Genomic DNA, 19,372 nt, shown 5'->3' with positions numbered 1-19,372 from the left:
TTTTTAAACTTTTCAGTTTGAAGATACAGCCTTCCTTCAGCTTTGGGATTTTTTTCCTTATGATTTCTTATGACTAGATAATTTCCTATTGTATCTTCCTGCTTAGTCTGAATGGTAAACTCCCTAGATTGTTGTTCTATAGCGAGATTTTTTTTTTATCCTATGAATAGTTTTCCCTGTATTTTAAAAGATTTCCTTTTCTTATTTTCCAGTCCTTCTACTGAATTATCAATTCCAGTATTCATGTTGTTCATTTCCAAGAACCCCTTATTATCAGTTTATTTCATGTTTTATGGACACAGCATCTTCAGAATCTCTCTTAAGGCATAAGAATTTTTCCCCCCTCCCCCTGACCGGCATCGCTCAGTTGGTTGAACATCATCCTGCAAAGGTAAAGGAGAAGATTTCCAGTTCGATTCTTGGTGAAGGCATATGGCTGGGTTTTGGGCCCTGTCCCTAGTTAGGGAGTATGCAAGAGGCAACCAATTGATTTTTCTCTCACACATTGATGCCTCTTCTCCCTCTCTTTCTCCATCCCTTCCCCTCTCTCTAAAAATAAATAAAATCTTTTAAAAGCTTTTTAAGCTGCTTATTTGTCCGAATTTCCTTTTTTTATTATAGGGTCCATTTTCTTTTTATTTTGGTCTATCATGCAGTTGGATTTTGTCAGATGCGTTATGTGTGGGGTGTTCATTTGTTTGTTTTTGGTCATTTGTAATTAATAATAAAAGACTTAAGAAAGGGGCCTTGCCCTTACCGGTGAGGCTCAGTTGGTTGACTCTTGTTGTCCTGTAGAGTGAAAGGTCGCTGGTTTGATTCCCAGTCAGGGCACATGCCTGGGTTGTAGGCCAGGTTCCCAGTTTGGGGTGTGTAAGAGGCAATCAATTGATGCTTCTCTCTCACATTGATGTCTCTCTCTCTCTCTTTTTCCCTCCCTTCCCCTATCTCTAAAAATAAGTAAGATCTTTAAAAAGAGAAAAAGGAAAGGAGGAGGCCTTGGTTTCCCCCAGAATTGGTCGTCTGTTTGCCCCGTAGGCCTTGGGTGCACTTTGCTGTAGGGAACCTGAGCTGCACTGAGACTCCAGGCTCTTCAAAGTCGGAGTAAGGGCGCCTGGTGTCTTACTGGACGCCCTGAATGTCCCCAGGCACATCTTTCACTAACAGACCCTCCCTGTCTGGAGCTCTCAGAGCTTCCTGGTCCCCCACTCCTTTCCCCAGCGCTGCAAGGAGCGGCAGGGGAGCCGATGGGCAAGAGCCAAAGCCTAGTGTGCAGTTTTAGAGATGTGATGCTTTTTTAAAAGCATGTGATTGCTTTCTTTACCTCAGGACTGGACTCTCCAAGGTGAGTGTGGGTATGTGTTTAGACAGTATTTATTGAGTTTCCTATTCTGTACCAGTGAACAAGGGAGACATGTTGATCTCATGGAGTTTACAGTCTGGCAAGAAAAAACATGTAACATGTACTTACAGTAACATGGGTTAAGGGTTATGAGAGGACAAATAGAGGGTGCCACAGGGCCCATACAGAAGGGGGAGCTAACTTGGCTCAGAGGGAGGTGACATTTAATCTGACACCTGATGGCTGAGTAGGATTTCACAGTGTAATGGAGGGGAGCCTGCCCTCTAAAGAAGGCCTTCCTACTGTCAGAGCCCCGGGCTGTGCAGTCAGGAGACCTCCTGCTTTCTCTGGCCTTAGCGTTCCTCACCTTGAAAATGGGGCGATCATGTGCCCTTTTCAGCTGTAAAAATCGGTGAGGCCAAGATTGCTTAAAACCAACTCAGTGAAGGTCCATCCATCTGTCCTGTAACTGCCCCAGTCTGAAACCCATCTTTAGCTGGTGGGGAGCAGGTCTTAAGAGAGCGGAAAAAGGCAGGGAGGGGCAGTGAAATGTCCTGCCAGCCCCTACACACTTTCGAGATGCGTCCTCAGCGCCCCTCCTGCCAGCTCTCCACGGGCACAGCAGCAGCAACCTGAGGGGGCCGGGAAGTGGGGCTTCAGAACTCCAGGCCCTGGAGACAGGCAGCCGGGTGTTCTCCCAAACAAACAAACAAACAGAAAATCGGCCATTTCTTCTTCACCTTTTGTGGGACTGACTTCTCCCCACCCTCCCCAAGAAATGACTTAAAGTGTATGATTTCGAAACATTGTTTGGAGTGCAGGTGAGGCTCTTTCTGTGTCTGGACCCCAGGAGGGTAACTGGTTATTTCTGGGTGACCGGAAGACGTGGGGTTCGTCTTCCTTTTTTCCTGTTCTTCTGTACTTGACTATTTTTATAATCACTCATGATTATGTTACAGTATTATCTGGCATATTGTAAACAGTTGGTAAAAGTTTTTGGTTTTGTTGTTTCTGGATCTTTATTATAATAAGTGTCTCATAATATGTACAAAATGCTCATAAATTAGATATAGATTTTTTTCCTTAAGAAGCAAAAATCCTAGCAAAGGAATCAGATCTGCCCAGAAATAAATATGCCTCAAAAGAGAAAAGGAAAAGTTTCTTAAGTGAGAAATAGAGACAGTACTAAGGAAATTCAGAGGAGGGAGAGACCCTTCGAGACTAGGGGTGAGGGGGTGCGCATTCAGGGCAGCTTTGTAGCGAAGGGGCTTTGCGAGCCCCGCGGCCAGCTCTGTGCTATGAAGCAGCCCAAGCGTCCTGTACCCTCAAAGGGAGCCAATAGTGCTGGCCTGGCTGTGGAGAACAGCCAGGTTTCCTGCAGGGAAGCCCTTTAAGAGGCATTCGAGTCACGGACTTAAAAATACAGACCTGGCCCCAGACAGCCCTGGCTTGGAGCGTGGGCTCTGTCACTTACCCCAGGGAACCTCTGTAGATTGGTCAGTCTCTGTACATGTCAACTTCCTCATTTGTAAGATGAGAATGTTAGTAATACCTCCTGCACCTGATTATTGTAAGGATGGCGTCAAGCGGTGTTTGTGGAGAGCTCAGCACCCAGCAGGGCCCCCGTCCGCGGAGCACGCCTGCCACGGCCAGCGGCCGAAACGAGTGTGCCGGCCGGCGTTGTCGTGCTCCTCTCCCCGTGGGTTCTGTCACCGATGCACGGGTACTCCGTCTGCAGGGCAAGGGTTGCAAGGCAGGTGTTGTAGAAGAAAACTGTATCTTGTTTTCATGAATGAGCTCCTTACTATTACTTTCGTTCAAGTAACAGACAAAACATGATTCAAACACTGAGGGTGATGTCAGTGAATCTGACCTGTTAACAGCCCAGCCTCAGGCTCCTGGAAGGAAGGCCCAGACACACGGGGCCCAGCCCCCCTTCCCCCGCCCCCCCAGCCAGGCGCTGGGAGTGGTCCGACAGCCCCCACGGGCCTCAGTTCCTTACTCCTCCGGGTGTCCTAGAGCAGTACCGGGCCCTTCGCCTGCCGTCCCAACGTTCGTGACCTGGTTCAGTCATTGTCTCGTCATCCTCAGGGCAGAGGGTAGTGAAACTGAGTCACTATTAGAAAATAACGTCTTTACTATTGAGATGTTACAGCTTTTTTTTTGCAAGTATTTTTCCACTTGTAGAATGCGTTGGGCGCTTGTCCACCTAAGAACCTTGCAGGATAAATGCCATCTTAATTCTTGTTTTACATTGGGAAACCAAGGCGTACACCCACAGAGCTAGGTCAGGGTCGTACGCAGCTGGGAGTGGAGCCGCAGGTCTCTGAGCCAGGAGCTGCTCCTCTGCTGGGTCACAGGCCGGTCTTCCTTTTGTTCCACCAACTTGTGGGGAAGCCTTCAAACTCGCAAACTCCCTCCTAATACAGGGCAGGGCAAAAGTAGGCTTCCAGTTGTTCGTGTGGACGAGAATGGAATAATTAACAAATAATAATACAGGAACAAACTGTGTTTCTCATACAACTGTAAATCTACTTTCCCCCCACCCTATATATAGCCTGTAGGCTTGGCCCTCTCTAGCATCAAACTTTTCTGAGAACTAATTAAAATTCTGGGTCAGTTATGAACTCTCACAGCCCTATGAATAGCTGCTTCTTTCCCAGTAGGGCTCTAGCCCCAACTTCCCATCCAAGTAGCTCTAAGACAACTCAGAACTGCCTCTTAGGAAGGGATGAAGCCGAGACTTGATTCAGGTCTCACAGGATTTTGGTAGTAAAACAAGGAAGCACCACCTCTTACCTAGTGGCCCCGAATGTATCTTTAGGGAAAAGATTGACCAGCTCCCCTCATCCCTGGCCTGGCCGAGCCCAGGAAAGCTCTCCCTCCCACCCTGTGCCCATTCATTTTAAAAGCTTAGCTCATTTTCCTAAGAGGCGGTGATCCCTCTTAGAAATGGAGGCCAGGCTCAGTGAAATAATGCTTTTGAGAAGTAGCGTTGGCATGTGTATAGCTAATTAAGGCTCATTTTTTTTTTTCAAGCCTGGCCCTTTCATCTTCAGCTGTGTGACCTTAAACGTGTCACTTAACTTCTCTGGGTTTCATTTTTCTCTTCAGGAAAAGGAGATTAATAGTGTAGCCCCTGGGTACCTAATTCTCATAAAATGAGAATCAAATGAGATTATGTACTACGGCAATGAGAGCTACCATCTATGAACACTTAGCATGAGTCAAATACTTTGTTTCCTTACATGTTATTTAGTTCTCACAGGCCTAAAATGGAGGCCCTAACATCCCGTTTTACAGTTCAAAATAAACAAATAAAAGAACGAACCCCGAAGCCCACGGAGGTGGGCCGGTTCACGCGCCCTCCCCGTCGGAGCCCTCTGCAGGTACACGCGGTTATCGCTGTCTCTTGTCACCACTGCTGTTCCGTGTTAGTCCCTAAGGACAGCGAAATTCTCTTGCTCCTTTATCGTATTTAGCAGTTTATGCTGCCTCTTTCAATGTCCCCCAGGACTTGTTTAGTGAATTCTTTCAGGTTTCCTCCCAGAGAAACGGTTCAGCTCCAAAATAAAGGGGGTTGAAGGAGCTGGGCTCAGCCACATACTCCTCTGCAGCCGTGTCCTGGGACCCCTCCTGGGTTCTTCCCTCTCTCAGGCATGTAATTAATTAGGCAGCTTCCGGTAAAATTCCTTACGTTGTGTTTCTTAAGCTCCTCAGTCATGAATTCCAGAAGGGGAAGACATCAGAGCCATTATCTTATTGATGGGGAAACTGAGGCCCAGAGAGAGGGCTGACTTGCTTTCGGCCCTTCATTCAGTGAGGTACATGACCGAGATGAGACTCTAGTTCCCCAGGTTACAGACCAGGGGTCTTCTCAAGGCTTCTCTTGTGGGCATGCGTCATTTCCCCTCAGTGAACGACAAGCTCACCCACACACTGTGCCCGGCATGCACCTGGAAAACTTCATGGAGAAATTATACAGCTTGGAAAACTGAGCAGGAAGAGATGAGGGTGGGGTGGGGTGGGGTGGGGAAGTATATTATATACTGAAGACGTAAATGAAAACAGTCGGCAGTGACTAAGAGGCAAAGGGTTTACGGCGGGACCCCTGGCCCAGTGAGTGGATATAGGAAGCCTTTGTCAGTAAGGCTGCAGCGTTGAAAATTGAAGGAAGGATGTTAGGCAAATGTGACGACGGCTGGGGATACTGTTACAGCCCCCGGCTCATTGTCCAAAGGAAATGGATCTCTCCTGTGGACGGAGAGGTGGAAACTGAGCAAGGGAGCTGAGTGGTTGACATCATCAGGCTGAGCATTGAATTACAGCAAATGGGGACTGGCTTGGCTGGAGACGTGGGAAACACCCACTAAAACCTCGAAGTGCATTTTATTTAGGAGACACAGGGAGAGGGAGAGAGAAGGCATAAGAGGGAATCCTGCCTGGTCTGCTGTTCTGTTTTGAATCCTGGTTTCTTAAATCCCACCTTCACTTCTGACTGAGGACCACTGGACTTCGCAGAAGCTCTTTGCTCTTGTAAGTAGAACTTCATTCTCCCACCCCCAGGGAGAAGCAGAGCTCTCTGGAGAGCTGGCTTTTGTTGGTCACAAAGTGTCTATTTTTATATTACGATATAGTATTGCTCTGAAAATTATGGTTTTGTCTGGAACTGCCTAGGGCTAGAGTCTGAGCCTAGGTCTCTGGTCTCACAGATGGGCTCCATTCAGATTCTGCTTTACCGTTTTACCTAAGAACTTTGACAGAGTATCTAGAGCTTTAAAAGCAGCTCCTTGTGCCAAGTAATATAGGTGAAGAAATCCTCCCTTAGAAATAGGTGTTTGTAAAAACCTTTATATATATTTTTTCTGATTACAAAGGTGGTACAAACATTTTTAAACATTCTAGAGGGAAATGTCAAAGTGAAAATTCCCTATACTCTTTCCCTCATGTAGTGGAGACTTACTCTTCGTCAGATCCAAGAATGATATTTTAAATTTAAGATGCAGACATGATTAGATTTCCTAAAGTTATCTCATCGCATACACCCTGATGCCGCCGTCGCTGCGTGGAGAACTCCAAGATGGAAAGAAGCATTGGAAATCTGTAACTTTGGCTTTGTGATTTTCTTACTGCTTCCTTTTAGAAATTTGCTGTTTATACCTAGAAAATAAACAGAACGTGTAAGCCCATGGACATCTTATTTGTCTAGTCTGTTTTCAGGATTTTAAGCCTACTGAGCCACTGCGCACCTGTTGGGTGCCTGAGCGGAGGGCTCTCAGGTGGCTTCAAATATGTGGCTTGCAGCTGCTGTGTGTCACGCACCTCCCCTGCTTGCAGGTAAAAGTAGCTGAAGAGTCACAGTTAAAGAGAACACAAAAACAAAGAGCCATCATGTACTAGAAGGACCACCCGAGGGAGCTGTGTGATTCTGGGCAAGCATTTCACTCTCTGGGCTCCCGGCTCCTCGTTTGTACACAAATGAGGGGGTGAACCTAGGTGATCACTGTATTTCCACGTTCAGCTTGAAATGAACCATCACTGTTTCTTTCCCCTTTGAGGAGAACTCTTTGGGCTTAAGAAGCAAAGTGCTTTTGGTTCTCAGTATCCCAGAATGCCAAAGCCGTTGCCTCTGGGAGAATTAAAAGAGGACGTGAGACGGGCACCAGTAAGTCACTTCTGAGTTTTTACGGTTTTGTCAGGTTCGGTGTCTTGAAGAAAAAGAAAGTTTCAGTGCCATGGCACGTGGCCACGCGCATGCTCACATGCAGTGGAGGGGGAGGAGAAAAAAAATGAACTACTGAGCAACCCCTAGGCGCCCGGCGCCACCTTACGCTCACCCCTGTCTCTACAGGAGGTGATTGTCATTCCCTGCCTCTGCTGCCGGAGGGTAGGGTCCACCACGCCCCTGAACTCTGTCCAAGTGCCTGTTCACCTGAGCTCTGCTTACGGAATTGCTGGCGCCACTTCAGGTCGCTGGCTCTCTACTAGGCCGTGGGCACCGTCTCCGTGGGCCTGTCCCAGCGTCACTGTGCCCTGTTGCCTGGTGAAAGCCTGGCGTGTAGCCACAGGGGAGACACGGCAGGCTGAATTTTAACTTAAAGCCCACCGTTCTAGTGAGTGCCCAGCTTGGCAAAAGAGAGGGAGAGGAGGAGGGGAGGTCCCTCTAGTTGCCTCCCTTCCCCTTCGTTTCACCTGAGCACGGTGCTGCTGGGAACAGCCGGCAGGAGACAAAGCACAGAGGAAAGCAAAAGGTGTCGCGCCTTGGATTTTGAGTCTCCAAGGTTCCAGGGGTTGACATTTTAAGGGATTTTTATCTTGAAGGCCATCAGAGATCCTAGTCCTCAGGAAGATGCTTCATTTAAAAACTATTGGCGTGAATTAAGATCTGGGTTCCCAGGAGTGCTCTCCAGGCCCCTCGTGTATCAGGCACCGCGGTCCTCCCCGCGGCTCAGCCCTCCGAGGTGGACTGTGGCTGCCGCGGCACTGCTGTGGACGCGAGCGGTGGGCAGGCCGGGCCTCTGCCTCCCTCCGGCCCGGGATCGCGAGACTTTGGATCATTTAAAAAAAGTCACCTCTCCTCAGGTGGTGGTGAGGAGGCAATATTCTGGAATTAGGCACCTACCTTGATTCCACACTTCCGGTCCCTGCCGGTGGTGGGGGGAGTGGAATGTGGTGGAACGCCCCCTGATCCGGGCGTGCAGGAGGCAGGTGAGAGCGGCTTGGGCGCTTGTCCTGTGCTGGGGGAGTCAGCGCTGTTTCCCTGCGCTTTTCCTCGTGGGTTCCACCTGTCCCTGCAGAAGGTGTGTGTGGCTCTTCCATCTCCCTGGAACACGGCCCCGTATAGGGCTGGGCGTCTTACGTACAGGGTGAGGCAAAAGTAGGTTTATAGTTGTCCATGTGGAAAATAATACAGTAACTAATAAATAATAATACAAGAATAAACTGTTTTGTGTCCTCACAACTGTAAACCTACTTTTGCCCATCCCTTATGTCAGTTTTCTTCTGATCTTCGAAGCAATGATGTGAAGCAGAGATACCTTCATCCCACACGTAAAAGAGGCGTGGAGAGGCAAAGGGACCTGCCTAGGCCTCCCAGCCAGCAGGCAGTAGAGCACTGGCGCGCCCCGAAACCCTTGAACTTCCCGCCCCACTGTACTGCCTTTGCCACATCGCCCTCCTGAACCTCAGCGTCTCCATCTATCACAATGGGGAAGTGTGAACCAGAGTCAGAAGTCAGAGTGGTTTGGGTTTTTATTTTTATTTGAATTTGAATGCCTTTAGATGGGTGTGTTCTCCCATTTGCCACTGTCTGTGCCATTCCCTTGCCCAGTCTGTGGCTCTCTCAGGTCTCCTGCCTGTCCCTTGGCCCCCGTGTGCATTTGTCTTTTCCACCCTGGACTGGCTGGTGTTCCCAGCCCCTATCCCTTTAGACAATGTATGGTTCGCTGAGAGGTGAGCAAGGGTAGCGTTAGGCACTCTGCCCTCACCGCCTCCTCACTGAGACGTCTTGGACGGATTACCTCCCCTCGCAGAGCCTGCCTCCCTTCTGTAAAGTGGAGGTCACCATTGGACCTATCTCGGAGGGGCGTCACAAGGGTGACATGGGATAGAGCTCATAATGAACTTGCTACACAGATACATGCTCAGGATTAGTTGCTTTACGGTTTTCCGAGAGACAGTGAGCCAGTGTCTGCAGCACCTGCCCCTCTGTCTTAGGATGGCATTGGTGTGAGGAATGTGAAGTCACCTTTGATGTCAGCATTGTTGAAACCCCCCACCCCACCCCCGTGGTGGGCCCTGGAGCTGTCCCTTTGGCTCATCACATTGAGCTTAGTTGCTACTTCCTGTCAGCTAGTCAGGTGCTGAGGCCAAAGCAGAAGTGGGGGCTGTTCTCCTAGAGCCAGATGACCCTGGCCCAGCCACTGAAGGAGAAGCTGGTGGCAGGTGTTACTTTCTGAGTGTGGCAAGAAGCTGAGCTGCCCAGTTAATTCTTGATGTTTTGACGAGGAACCAGAAGTGATTCCTACATGAAGACAGACATGGAAAATCTAAAGTTCTTGGAAACAAGTCATTAATCATGACTCAAAGCTGAGCTCACCGCCTCTTGGAAATCACACATGCCTCATGAAAACTGTGAGTGCGCACTGCTCTTTCAGAGAGTGGTTTCTTTGGAAGTGGCAGTCAGCTGTGATGCTGAGTGATTCTGAATTGCAGATTAAAATGCATCTGCTCTTCCTGGAGGAAGCCAGCCTTCCTAACTTTATTTAAAAGGAGTCTCTCTCATCTTCCAAGAAATCACCGGCCTTTAACCTGGCTTTTCCGAACTGAGTAACGGACCTTCCGGGCACTAAAGAAATGAAGTATTTGATAGCTAATGTGGCCTTACCCTGTCCCAGGGACCCAGGTGAGTCATCACGTTTCGAACTTTATAGGTGTGGTCTGTGACATTCGCCAAACTGTGCGAGGGCCAGCGAGTGCTAAGCAAGAGGCTAGGGGAACAGGCTGGTAAAGAGGCAGGCTCTTGTCTGGCCTTTGTGCGTCAGGGAAGGCAGGCAGATGAATGAACCCTGACAGGATGGAGGCCCGCACCTTGAGCTCAGTCGATTACTCCCAAGCTCTGCCTCCATGTCCTTGCTCTCCCAGCGCTCCAGCATTAGCGTTAGGGAGACCTGAGAGCCGCCCCCTGCTGAAGCTTTCACTCCTGGCACCTTCCGATCCCTCCCGGCCTCAGACAAAGAAAGGAAGTCTTCACACAACGGAGGGGCCCCACCATAGAGGACGCCAGATCTGCAGGCCGAAGTTTAGTAAGGAAGCAGGAATGGGTGATTCCGGTAATCTAAAATCACCACTGGATTTTCTCTTGGTTTGCTTTTATAGCATTTATTGTGGGTTATTTTTAAATTACAAAATTAGAACATGTTCATGGAAGGAAAGCTAGATGGTTCAGAAAAACATACATCACCCACTGATTTCACCGCTCTGATTTTTTGATAAGACGTGGCAAGGCAAAGGACATGCACTTTTTAGATCTCCGATACAAATTTCCAGTTTGACACCAGAAAGTTTCCGCCTCTACAGGTTCCCATTCGCTTGCTTCCCCCCATCCCCTCACCCACATATGCTACCACTGAACGCCAAGTTTAGTTTTAATTTTAATCTCTCCCCGGGCCGTCTTCTTGCGTATCTGGAAGGTGCTCGTGTTTTCAGGTGCTCGGGCCCTTGCACGGGAGGAACCACTGCCTGCGGTTGCTTAGAGGCTGCAGCCGTTCGTTGTTTGCGCTTCCCTGTACGTGTACATGAATTCGCCCACCTTTATGTGTTAGGCATTATGCAGAGTGCTCTGGGGAATACCTAGGTAAGTACACTTATAAGTAGCCCAGAGGCTGTTAACTAAAGAAGACTGCGGTGGCTCTAACGTGTGATTATGTGCCCCTTGGGAGGGATAGTGCTATACCTGAGAAGTTGGAGGGACAGCAGCATTTGAGACGAACCTTCAGTTCACTTCAATAAATTTTCATGTATTTATCCAATATTTATTGAGCATCTAACATCTGCCAGGCACTAGGCAAATTGATAGGTAGACAGTGTTATGTAAAACAGGCTGGTCCTTCCTCACCTGAAGCTCACAGGGTGAGTGAGGGATGAGGAGGAGGGTGTGGTCAGGGCAAGCTGGCTCTGGGAGGTGGCGTTTAAACCCAGACCAGAAGCCAGTTATGCCAGGAGCTAAGGCGGGAGCGGGAGAGGGAAGGGAGCTGTGGAGTGGGAAAGAATGATCCAGGCTGACAGATGTACAGTTGTGAAAGGGCCCAAGGCAGGAAAGCATGTGGAATGTTGGGGAAGCTGAAAGGAGGCCAGTGCGGCTAGAGCACGGAGGGAGAGGGAAGAGACAGATGGGCGAGGGTTCAGGTTAGAGGCTTAGGAGAATAGGGGAGGGGCCTAGCGATGCAGGGGAGTTTCCTTCCCTTATTCACCAGCTGTGTTCCAGTGTATGGGCCAGAGTTCTTTCTAACATGGCGTAGAATATTACTCCTAGAGTAGAATTTTTCTGTGAGGGCCAGGAGGAATCTCTTCCTCCCAAGAGCTTGTTATTATCCATTGACTTGCCCGTGGTTCCTCTTTCTGTCTGTAATGTCAAGACTTGCATTATGTGTAAGTCCACATTCCTACTGGACTTGGGGTTTGGAGAACCGAATTTGTATTGCAGCTTTGTTTCCAGCTTGCTGTGAGACCTAAAAAGATCCTTAACTTTTCTGGGCCTCATTTTCATCTGTAAATAGGAAAGATACTGATCCGATCCCAGGGTTGTTGTAAAGATATGAAGTGCTAAAGAAGTGTGAGATATCATTATTATTTCAATGAAATAAAATAACAAAAGTTAAAACCAGAGCATTCTACCAGGGAGGGACAGAACGCACCTTCCAGCTCTGACTAGTGTGGCTCCGTGGGTTGGGCGTCATCCTGCAAACTGAAAGGCCATCGATTCCCCGCCAGGGCGCATGCCTGGGTTGTGGGCCAGGTCCCTGGTTGGGCACATGTGCGAGGCAACTGATCCATGTTTCTCTTGCACATTGATGTTTCTCTCCCTCTCTCCCTCCCTTCTCCTCTCTCTAAAAATAATAAAATCTTAAAAAAAAAAAAAAAAAAAAGGAATGTGAGAACTGAAATGGCAGGTTGAGCATAGGTAGCTCTCCTTCAAGAGCTTGTTTTAAATGCTATTCCTCTTTTTTTCTTTTCTTTTATCCACTGGGCTAAACCATTTCCTCCCCTCCCTCCCTCCATCAGAAATGGTTTGCAGCCCTGGCTCATGTGGCTGAGTTGGTTTGAGTGTCGTCCTGTACACCAAAAGGTTGGGGCTTTGATTCTTAGTCAGGACACACATGAAGGTTGCGGATTCAGTCTCAGGCAGGCACATATGAGAGGCAGCCAGTCACTGTTTCTCCCTTTTTCCCCTCTCTCTCCTTTCCTCTTATCTCTCTAAAACCAAGAAACATTTTTAAAAATAATAACAATACTAAAGTGGTTTGCAAAACAGTCCACTTCACTTCTCTCAATTTCAAGACCCATTGGATACAGGAGCCAAAGCACCTGCGTGGAGCCCAGGAGAGCCCGGTGAGCAGAGATGCTGCGGCTCTCAGGGCTTCGGTTCCGAGCAGCCAGCACACTCACTCCCGGGAGAGCATTTCACTGGGTTTGGGGGAGGAAGGCAATCAAGGGCGCAGAGCCACTGAAAGCGGTTGCCAGCACAAAACCAGTCCCTACCACGTGTACACAGGGAAATTTCAAGCCAAAGCATTAGGCTTTCTTTTGGATTTTAAATGAAAAAACTCTTTCTTTTTCTTTAATTTCCCCCCCTTTTTAACTAAGAGGCATAAGCCGAGGCCAGAAAGTTCAGTTGGTTAGAGCATTGTCCCAATATGCAAAGGTTGTGGGTTCGAACCCTGGTCAGGGCACATAAAACAATCAACCAATAAGTGCATAAATAAGTGGCACAGTGAAGCAGTGTTTCTCCTCCCTCTCTCCTCTCTCTCTCTCTCCCAAGTCAATAAACAAAAATTAAAATAAGAGGCGTAACTGTGTAGGAGATAAAGTGCACTCCCCCACCAATGGAGTTTTGTTGTTTTTTCAATTTGACGAAAAAGGAACGTGACGGTAAGTGCAGGTAACTGTCCCATGTGAAGGTAAGAGGGCAGCGTGCGACAGAGTTGACCAGTGCTCTTCCTCTGCTCTCATATGTTTCTTTGTTATTTTCATTTTCTTCATTATTTTTCCTTAAAGTAATACATGTGCTCATTTTAACTTCCTTATTTTGCCGTGTATCATGCGCTCCCATGTATACCCCACACCCACAGTTTTGGCCCAAACTTTTGGGGGAAAAAAAATCTTTCATTTAAATTTTTTAGTTCAATTATTTATTTATTTATATTTAGACACAAAACCAATTATGTTCTAGGATATTATTTTGCATATGTATATCATTATTGCTTTCTAGACTCTTTTAAAGCATAAGCATAAATAAAAGAATTAAAAACATTTATATAGATACAGAATCAGTATTATGTATAGTACTGTATAATGCACATCCTTATTTTTCCCTCAAAAATTTTGGTAAAACGTATGCATTATACACAGCAAAATATGGTAATTATACAATTGGAAGCTTTGTAAAGAAAAAGTTATAATCTCTCTCCTCCCTCTAGTCCCCATTTCCACCCCTCAGAGACAATCAGTGTTGTCAATTGATGTATTTCTGCCCATACCTTCTCTAGGCTCCTATATAAATGGATGTAGAGTTTGTGTGTATATGCGGTCATTTGTTTTGTCAGAGTGGGATCATACTTTATTATTTTGAAATTTATTTTTATCACTAACTAATACATTACAGGTAGGTGTAACTCTAATTCAGTCTTTTAATCAGCTTCAGGGCTGTAGCTCTAGAGGTACCACAATATATTCAGCCACTTCACCTTTCACATACTCAAGTTGTTACCCATTGTGTTTTTTTCTACCAGGAATATTGTTGCATTAACTATCTTTCCATATATCCTCTACTGGTGCTTTTATTTTTATAGGCTACATTTTCGAAAATAATATTTCTGGGTCCAAGGGTATATGTATTTAACATTTTAATAGATAATACCATCCTCCTTTACAAAGAGGTCTTCATTTACATTCTCCCCAGAAATATGTGAGCACTCCCACTGCCCTAAAGCTTGACCAGTGTTGGGCGCTCTTTCCTTTCACCCTCCTCCTTCCCACTCCCCAGCCTTCCCTCTGGGCCTCCCTCCATCTTTACTTTTTATTTTGTGACCAGGCTGATGGGGGCGGGAGGATGGTGGTTTACTTTGTATAATCCTGACTAGTGACATTGAAGGTTGCTTGTGTTAATTGGCCATTTCATTAACCTCTTCTGTTAAGTTTCCTTCACACATTTTTCTTACGAATTGTTTGCCTTTTTCTCAAGTTGTAGGAGCTGTTTATATATTTCACAGGCATTGCAAATGTTATTCCTAATCTACTATTTGTTTATTTTTTTCTACTAAATTTATAGAAAAAATTTAATTTTGTAAAAATCCTCACCCAACAATATGTTTATTGATTTGAGAGAGAGAGAGAGAGAGAGAGAGAGAGAGAAACAGAACATCAGGACAGTGCTCCAAACAACTGAGCCACCGGGCCAGGGCAGAAAATTTTTAACTTTTTTTCATTATAAAATGTCTACTTTTGATTTCTCACCTTGTTGAAGAATAATTTCTCCAACTCAAGTTATACAAATGTTTTCCTACATGTTCTAATTATGGTTTTTAATTTTGAACCTATAATCCCTTTAGAAGTTATGTTTATACATAATGAATAGTATTAGTCAGGCTTTGTTCTAGATATGTCAGAAACATCTGGTAAATAAGCCATCTTTCCTATTTTGCATTGAAATCCCATCTTTGTCATAAATAAGGCCCTTTATTGTGTCTGTATCTGTCCTTGCTATTCTAGTTCATACACCTTTTTGTCTGTTTTTATGTTAATACTTTATTTTTTTATTATTATGTCTTTATAGTAAATTTTTCTCATAAAACAAATCCCCCAAATACTTATTTTTTTAATAATTTTCTTTACAATTTCTTGGCTAATTTTTCTTAGATATTTATTATTCCATATGAACTTCACGGTGATTTTATCCGTTTTCCCCTTCAAAAAAAAATATTAGTATTCTTATTGAAAATTAACTACAATTATATAGTAATCTTGGAAGTATTGACATTTTTGGATAATTAGCCTTTTCTACCCAAAAGCATCTAGCTGGTTTGGAATATATGCATTCTATTTTTATATTTTGTTATGTTTATACTTTGGATTTTATATTTTGTTATGTTACCTTTAAAATTTCAGTATGCATCATTGATTTTTTTGTGTAAAAAGTAAAACAGTATTTCTGTATTTGTCATGAATACAGAACCTTAAAAAGTTTTAATTGTGCTCTCTTCCATCCTCGATGTTATTACTGTAAAATATGTAACCCTGTCAGATATTGTCAAGTTTGTTTTTATTTCTTTATTAGCTGTGTTTTATTTTTAATCAATCAGTATTTCTTTAAATTTACCAACACACTTACTAATTCTTTTGTTCACTGTTGATTCTATAATCTCCCTTATTTGTGTTCAGTTTCCTTTCTGTTGGCAAATGTTCTTGAGTTTCTGAATGATAAACTTGCTCAGCCTTTGTCTGGAAATGTCTTTTGCCCTCACTCTTGCCATTTTATAATTTTAGATAGACAGCTTGTATAATGATTATGAAAGTTATGTATGCCTCTTTCAAAGTTTTCAGCCAAAATGGAAAGAATTAAAGTAAAAAGTGAAAGTCTTTCATTCCTTTTCCCCCAGTTTCTGAGTCTCAGAAAGAGCCATGCTTATAGTTTGCTGTTCGCCTTTTCCTGTGTAGATACAAAAAAAGTGTATGTACACAGTGCTGTAATTTTTTCTAAGCACAAACATGTTCATACTTTTATTAAAAAGAAATAAAATATACCGCCTTGTACTACTGTTTAACAACACAGCGTGTACATCTCTTTCCTTGTCAGTACCACAAAATCTCACTCATTCTTTGTAATGGCTGGATTGTCTGTCATTGTATTGATGCGCCCTAACTTAACTCTTTTCCTACTAACATTTCAGTTGCTTCTTTTTTTTTGTTTTTGTTTTTACACAATACATTTTACCGAACATCCTTTTATTCATGTGACCCTATCTGTAGTATAAATTCCAGGATGTTTGACCCAAAGGATGTGCACATTTAATATGTTCATAGACATTGTTCACTTGTCTTCCAAAAAGATTGTTTCAATTCACAGCGCTAGAGTATGACTGGCTCTAATTTTTTTTTCTACTGGTTCTTTAGAATTTCCACATTGATTGGTGAACAGTGGAAAATCTGAAGAGATGCGAGCAGGAAAAAGAAACTAAACCAGGTGGGTAGTCACATTGTTTATACTGCTCTACTCTGGCATCGTGAATTTGCCTGAAAACCTTTATTTCTGTTTGAGGAAAGAAAAGATAAGGTTCTGAATGAAATTAGAGAGGAATTTTGGCTCCATGAAGAAGGGGCTGGATGGCTCTTTTCAGAAGTTACGTGATACCACACTGCAATTTCACAGCCATGATTGCATTTACAGACAGTTTCTTTAGAACATCAGGAAGGCAGTTTACCTCTGGTGGCTTTAGAGAGCACAGTTTCTTTAGCCATCTGCTTAAGCTGATGGAATCATACAGGGGAGTTTTTAGCAAATGTGGGTGTGATGTCAACTTTCCTGTCTACTGGTTGCCTGCTGTAAAGTTACTTTCACAAAGACTAGGGCACATTGTGATAATTTTAATATTGTGATAGAGGAACAAAAGCAAGCAAAACCCAGCCCGAAGAAACAAGCACTGCCCAGTGGGCTGATGAGGAGAGCTGCCCTCCAGTTAGAAGCAAAATGCAGTTCGTACAACATGGGTGGCCTGGAAGTATGGCCACCTTGGGACAGTGTTCGTATTTTTATGGCATCTGAGTGTTTCTGGCTAAGTTAACAGTTTTCAGCAGTCTCCGACCCATGCTTCCGCCACCTCCCCTGCACCCCAACGTGCCCACCCCCTTTCAGCGCGAGCTCCTTGCAGTTGGGGTAGAATCTCCAGCCTTTGTTTCTCCGTTCAGGTCCTGGTAGTCCCAGGAGCTTGGGGGATTTCCAGCTCCTGTGCATTCCCTCTCATGGCCCAGCCTTCCTCCTGAACCTCTCCCGAGAGTCCTCTTCTCTTTTGGCAGAGCCGGAGTCTCATCTGGCAGGCAGCTGCTCTGGGGTTGGAACTCCCTGACTGCCTATCAGCAAGGCTTCTGGGCTGTGCCCCACAGTAGCGTCCAAACCAGCAGGCCTGTGTCCTGTTCTGACTCAGTGCCCCTGGGAATCCCCGGATGCAGATGTCTGAAGTAGCTAGGATGCGGCGGTCTGCTCTCAGGCCTGTTTGGCCAAGGCCGGTGTAGGAGGGCAGGCCTGCAAAGGGCCATCTGTTCCAGCTGCCGTGGGATACCAGGGCCAGAGCCACCGAACCTGGAGAATGCGGGGGCTCTAAGAAGTCTAGAGCTGGATTTGTTTTGTTTTTTAAGTTGATTTAGAGAGAGAGAAACATCAGTTTGTTGTTCCATTATTTATGCATTCATTATTCACTGGTTGATTCTTTGATGCCTTGACCAGGGATCAAACCCGCAACCTTGGCATATCGGGATGATCTGGAGTTTTTAACCAGGGCTTTTTGATTGGCTCCTGGGATTTAGGAGCCCCCTGTAACCATGAGTACAGTTTTGTATGTTCTCTTCCCCCCGCCCTCGGCAAAGTGTCCATCGCTTTCCTCCGACTGCCAGGTGAGTCTGTGACCTCTGAGGGCTAAGAGCCGCTGGTCTAGAGAGAGCCACTGTGTACCCTTGGGCAGCAGTCTGTCAAATACCAGGATTATGAGACGAACCAGGCCTCTAGGTTTTTCTGTTCGGTGGTGAACTAGGACAAACTACCTCATATTACTAAAGCTCAGAGTCATCCCACGGGTGTTCCAAAGTCCAGTCATGAAGTTGTACCCCAGCCCCGTTTCATCCCAGTGAACCCACCGGGGGTACTGAACCCCCTGTGCGGGTCTTTGGGTTTGGGGTCCACAGCTCAGAAGCGTTGCCCCAGGCAGCTACGCTGACAGTGTCAGGAACAGTGTTGATGGCTAAAATCGCGTCTGTGCTCCCGCTGCCAAGAACGGCGTTAAATGCTTTATACACATTGTCTTATTTAATCCTCACAAACCTCCAGTAAGGTTGGTTCTGTTACTTTTCATATGGAGAAACCAAGGCACAGAGAGGTCTAGTGATTCTCCAGAGATCTCACAGCCAAAAAACGATCACACTACCTTCAGTAATCGATTTATGATCCGGGCACATGAGCTTCACCAACAAACTTTAAAACTAAAGGGCAATTTTAGAAGAAAATAAAGTAAGCAGAAAAAATATGGGGCTGTTTAGTGTTGGGCAAACAGCCCTGTATATTATAATACTGAGAACATTGCTGTATTGTAGCAAATTAAAAAAAAACAAACTGCTTACAAGAGTGATCTTAAATCATTAAGAAAAGGATAGAGGGAGGTAGAAGAGGGTAAAGGGAGGATAAAACATGACAGAAGGAGATTTGACTTTGGGTGAGGAATGCACAGTGAAATATACAGATGATGTATTACAGAGTTGTGTGCTTGAAACCTACGTAATTGTATTAACCAGCGTCACCCCAATTCAATAAAAAAAAAAAAAAAGGTTAGTGGGTAGTACATTAATGCATTAGTGTGATACAGGAGAAGAATTTCTATCCATTATAATTCAAATGAGGTTTATTTATTTTCCAACTTTTTTAAGATGTAATTCACGTACCATTCAATTCACCCATTTAAAGTGTACAATTCACCCTGGCTAGTATGGCTCAGTGGATTGAGCACCGACCTGCAAACCAAAGGTTTCAGGTTAGATTCCCAGTCAGAGCACATGCGTTGATTGCGGGCCAGGTCCCCAGTTGGGGGCGTCCAAGAGGCAACTGATCCCTGTTTCTCTAGCACTTCAATGTTTCTCTCCCCCTCTTCCCCTCTAAAAATAAGTAACTAAAAAAAAAAAAGTCTACAATTCTGTGGCCTTTAGTATATTTACAGAATTGTGTATCCATCACTACAATCAATGTAAGAACATTTTCATTACCCCAAAAAGAAACCCCACATCGTTTAACCATCTCCTTCTGATCCCTCCCAACCCTCCCCAGTGCTAGGCAACCACCAGTCTCTCTCCAGGTAAAGGGTTTGTTTTTTTTTTCTTAAATTATTTTTTATCCTCACCTGAGGACATTTTCTTTTTTTCATTGTTTCTCGAGGGAGAGGAAGGGAGAGAAACATCAGTGCAAGAGAGAAACATCAGGTGGTTGCCTCCCTTATATGCCCAGACCAGGGATCGTATGTACTCGGAGCGGGGATCAAACCCTCAGCCCAGGCCTGTGCC

General features: G+C 45.4%; 1 protein-coding gene across 2 annotated transcripts in view; it reads left to right on the top strand.

The window, feature by feature from the left end:
• The window catches only part of PKIG (cAMP-dependent protein kinase inhibitor gamma), a 71,089-nt gene that overhangs the window by 35,534 nt on the left and 16,183 nt on the right, over positions 1–19,372 (top strand). Inside the window, exons 1-2 of one of the 2 annotated variants that reach the window (XM_054573708.1) lie at positions 5,797–5,875; positions 16,229–16,298. The gene's annotated coding sequence lies outside the window, so the exon portion shown is untranslated. Of the gene's footprint in view, positions 1–5,796; positions 5,876–16,228; positions 16,299–19,372 lie in introns of those variants that run through there. The other variant, XM_054573707.1, reaches the window with a different exon arrangement.

This window comes from Pteronotus mesoamericanus, unplaced genomic scaffold (genome assembly GCF_021234165.1).
Source record: "Pteronotus mesoamericanus isolate MK-2021 breed Mesoamerican mustached bat unplaced genomic scaffold, CSHL_Meso_final contig_25, whole genome shotgun sequence".
Taxonomy (NCBI): domain Eukaryota; kingdom Metazoa; phylum Chordata; class Mammalia; order Chiroptera; family Mormoopidae; genus Pteronotus; species Pteronotus mesoamericanus.
Note: the sequence above shows the minus strand (reverse complement) of the source record. Positions and strands in the feature narration are given on the sequence as shown.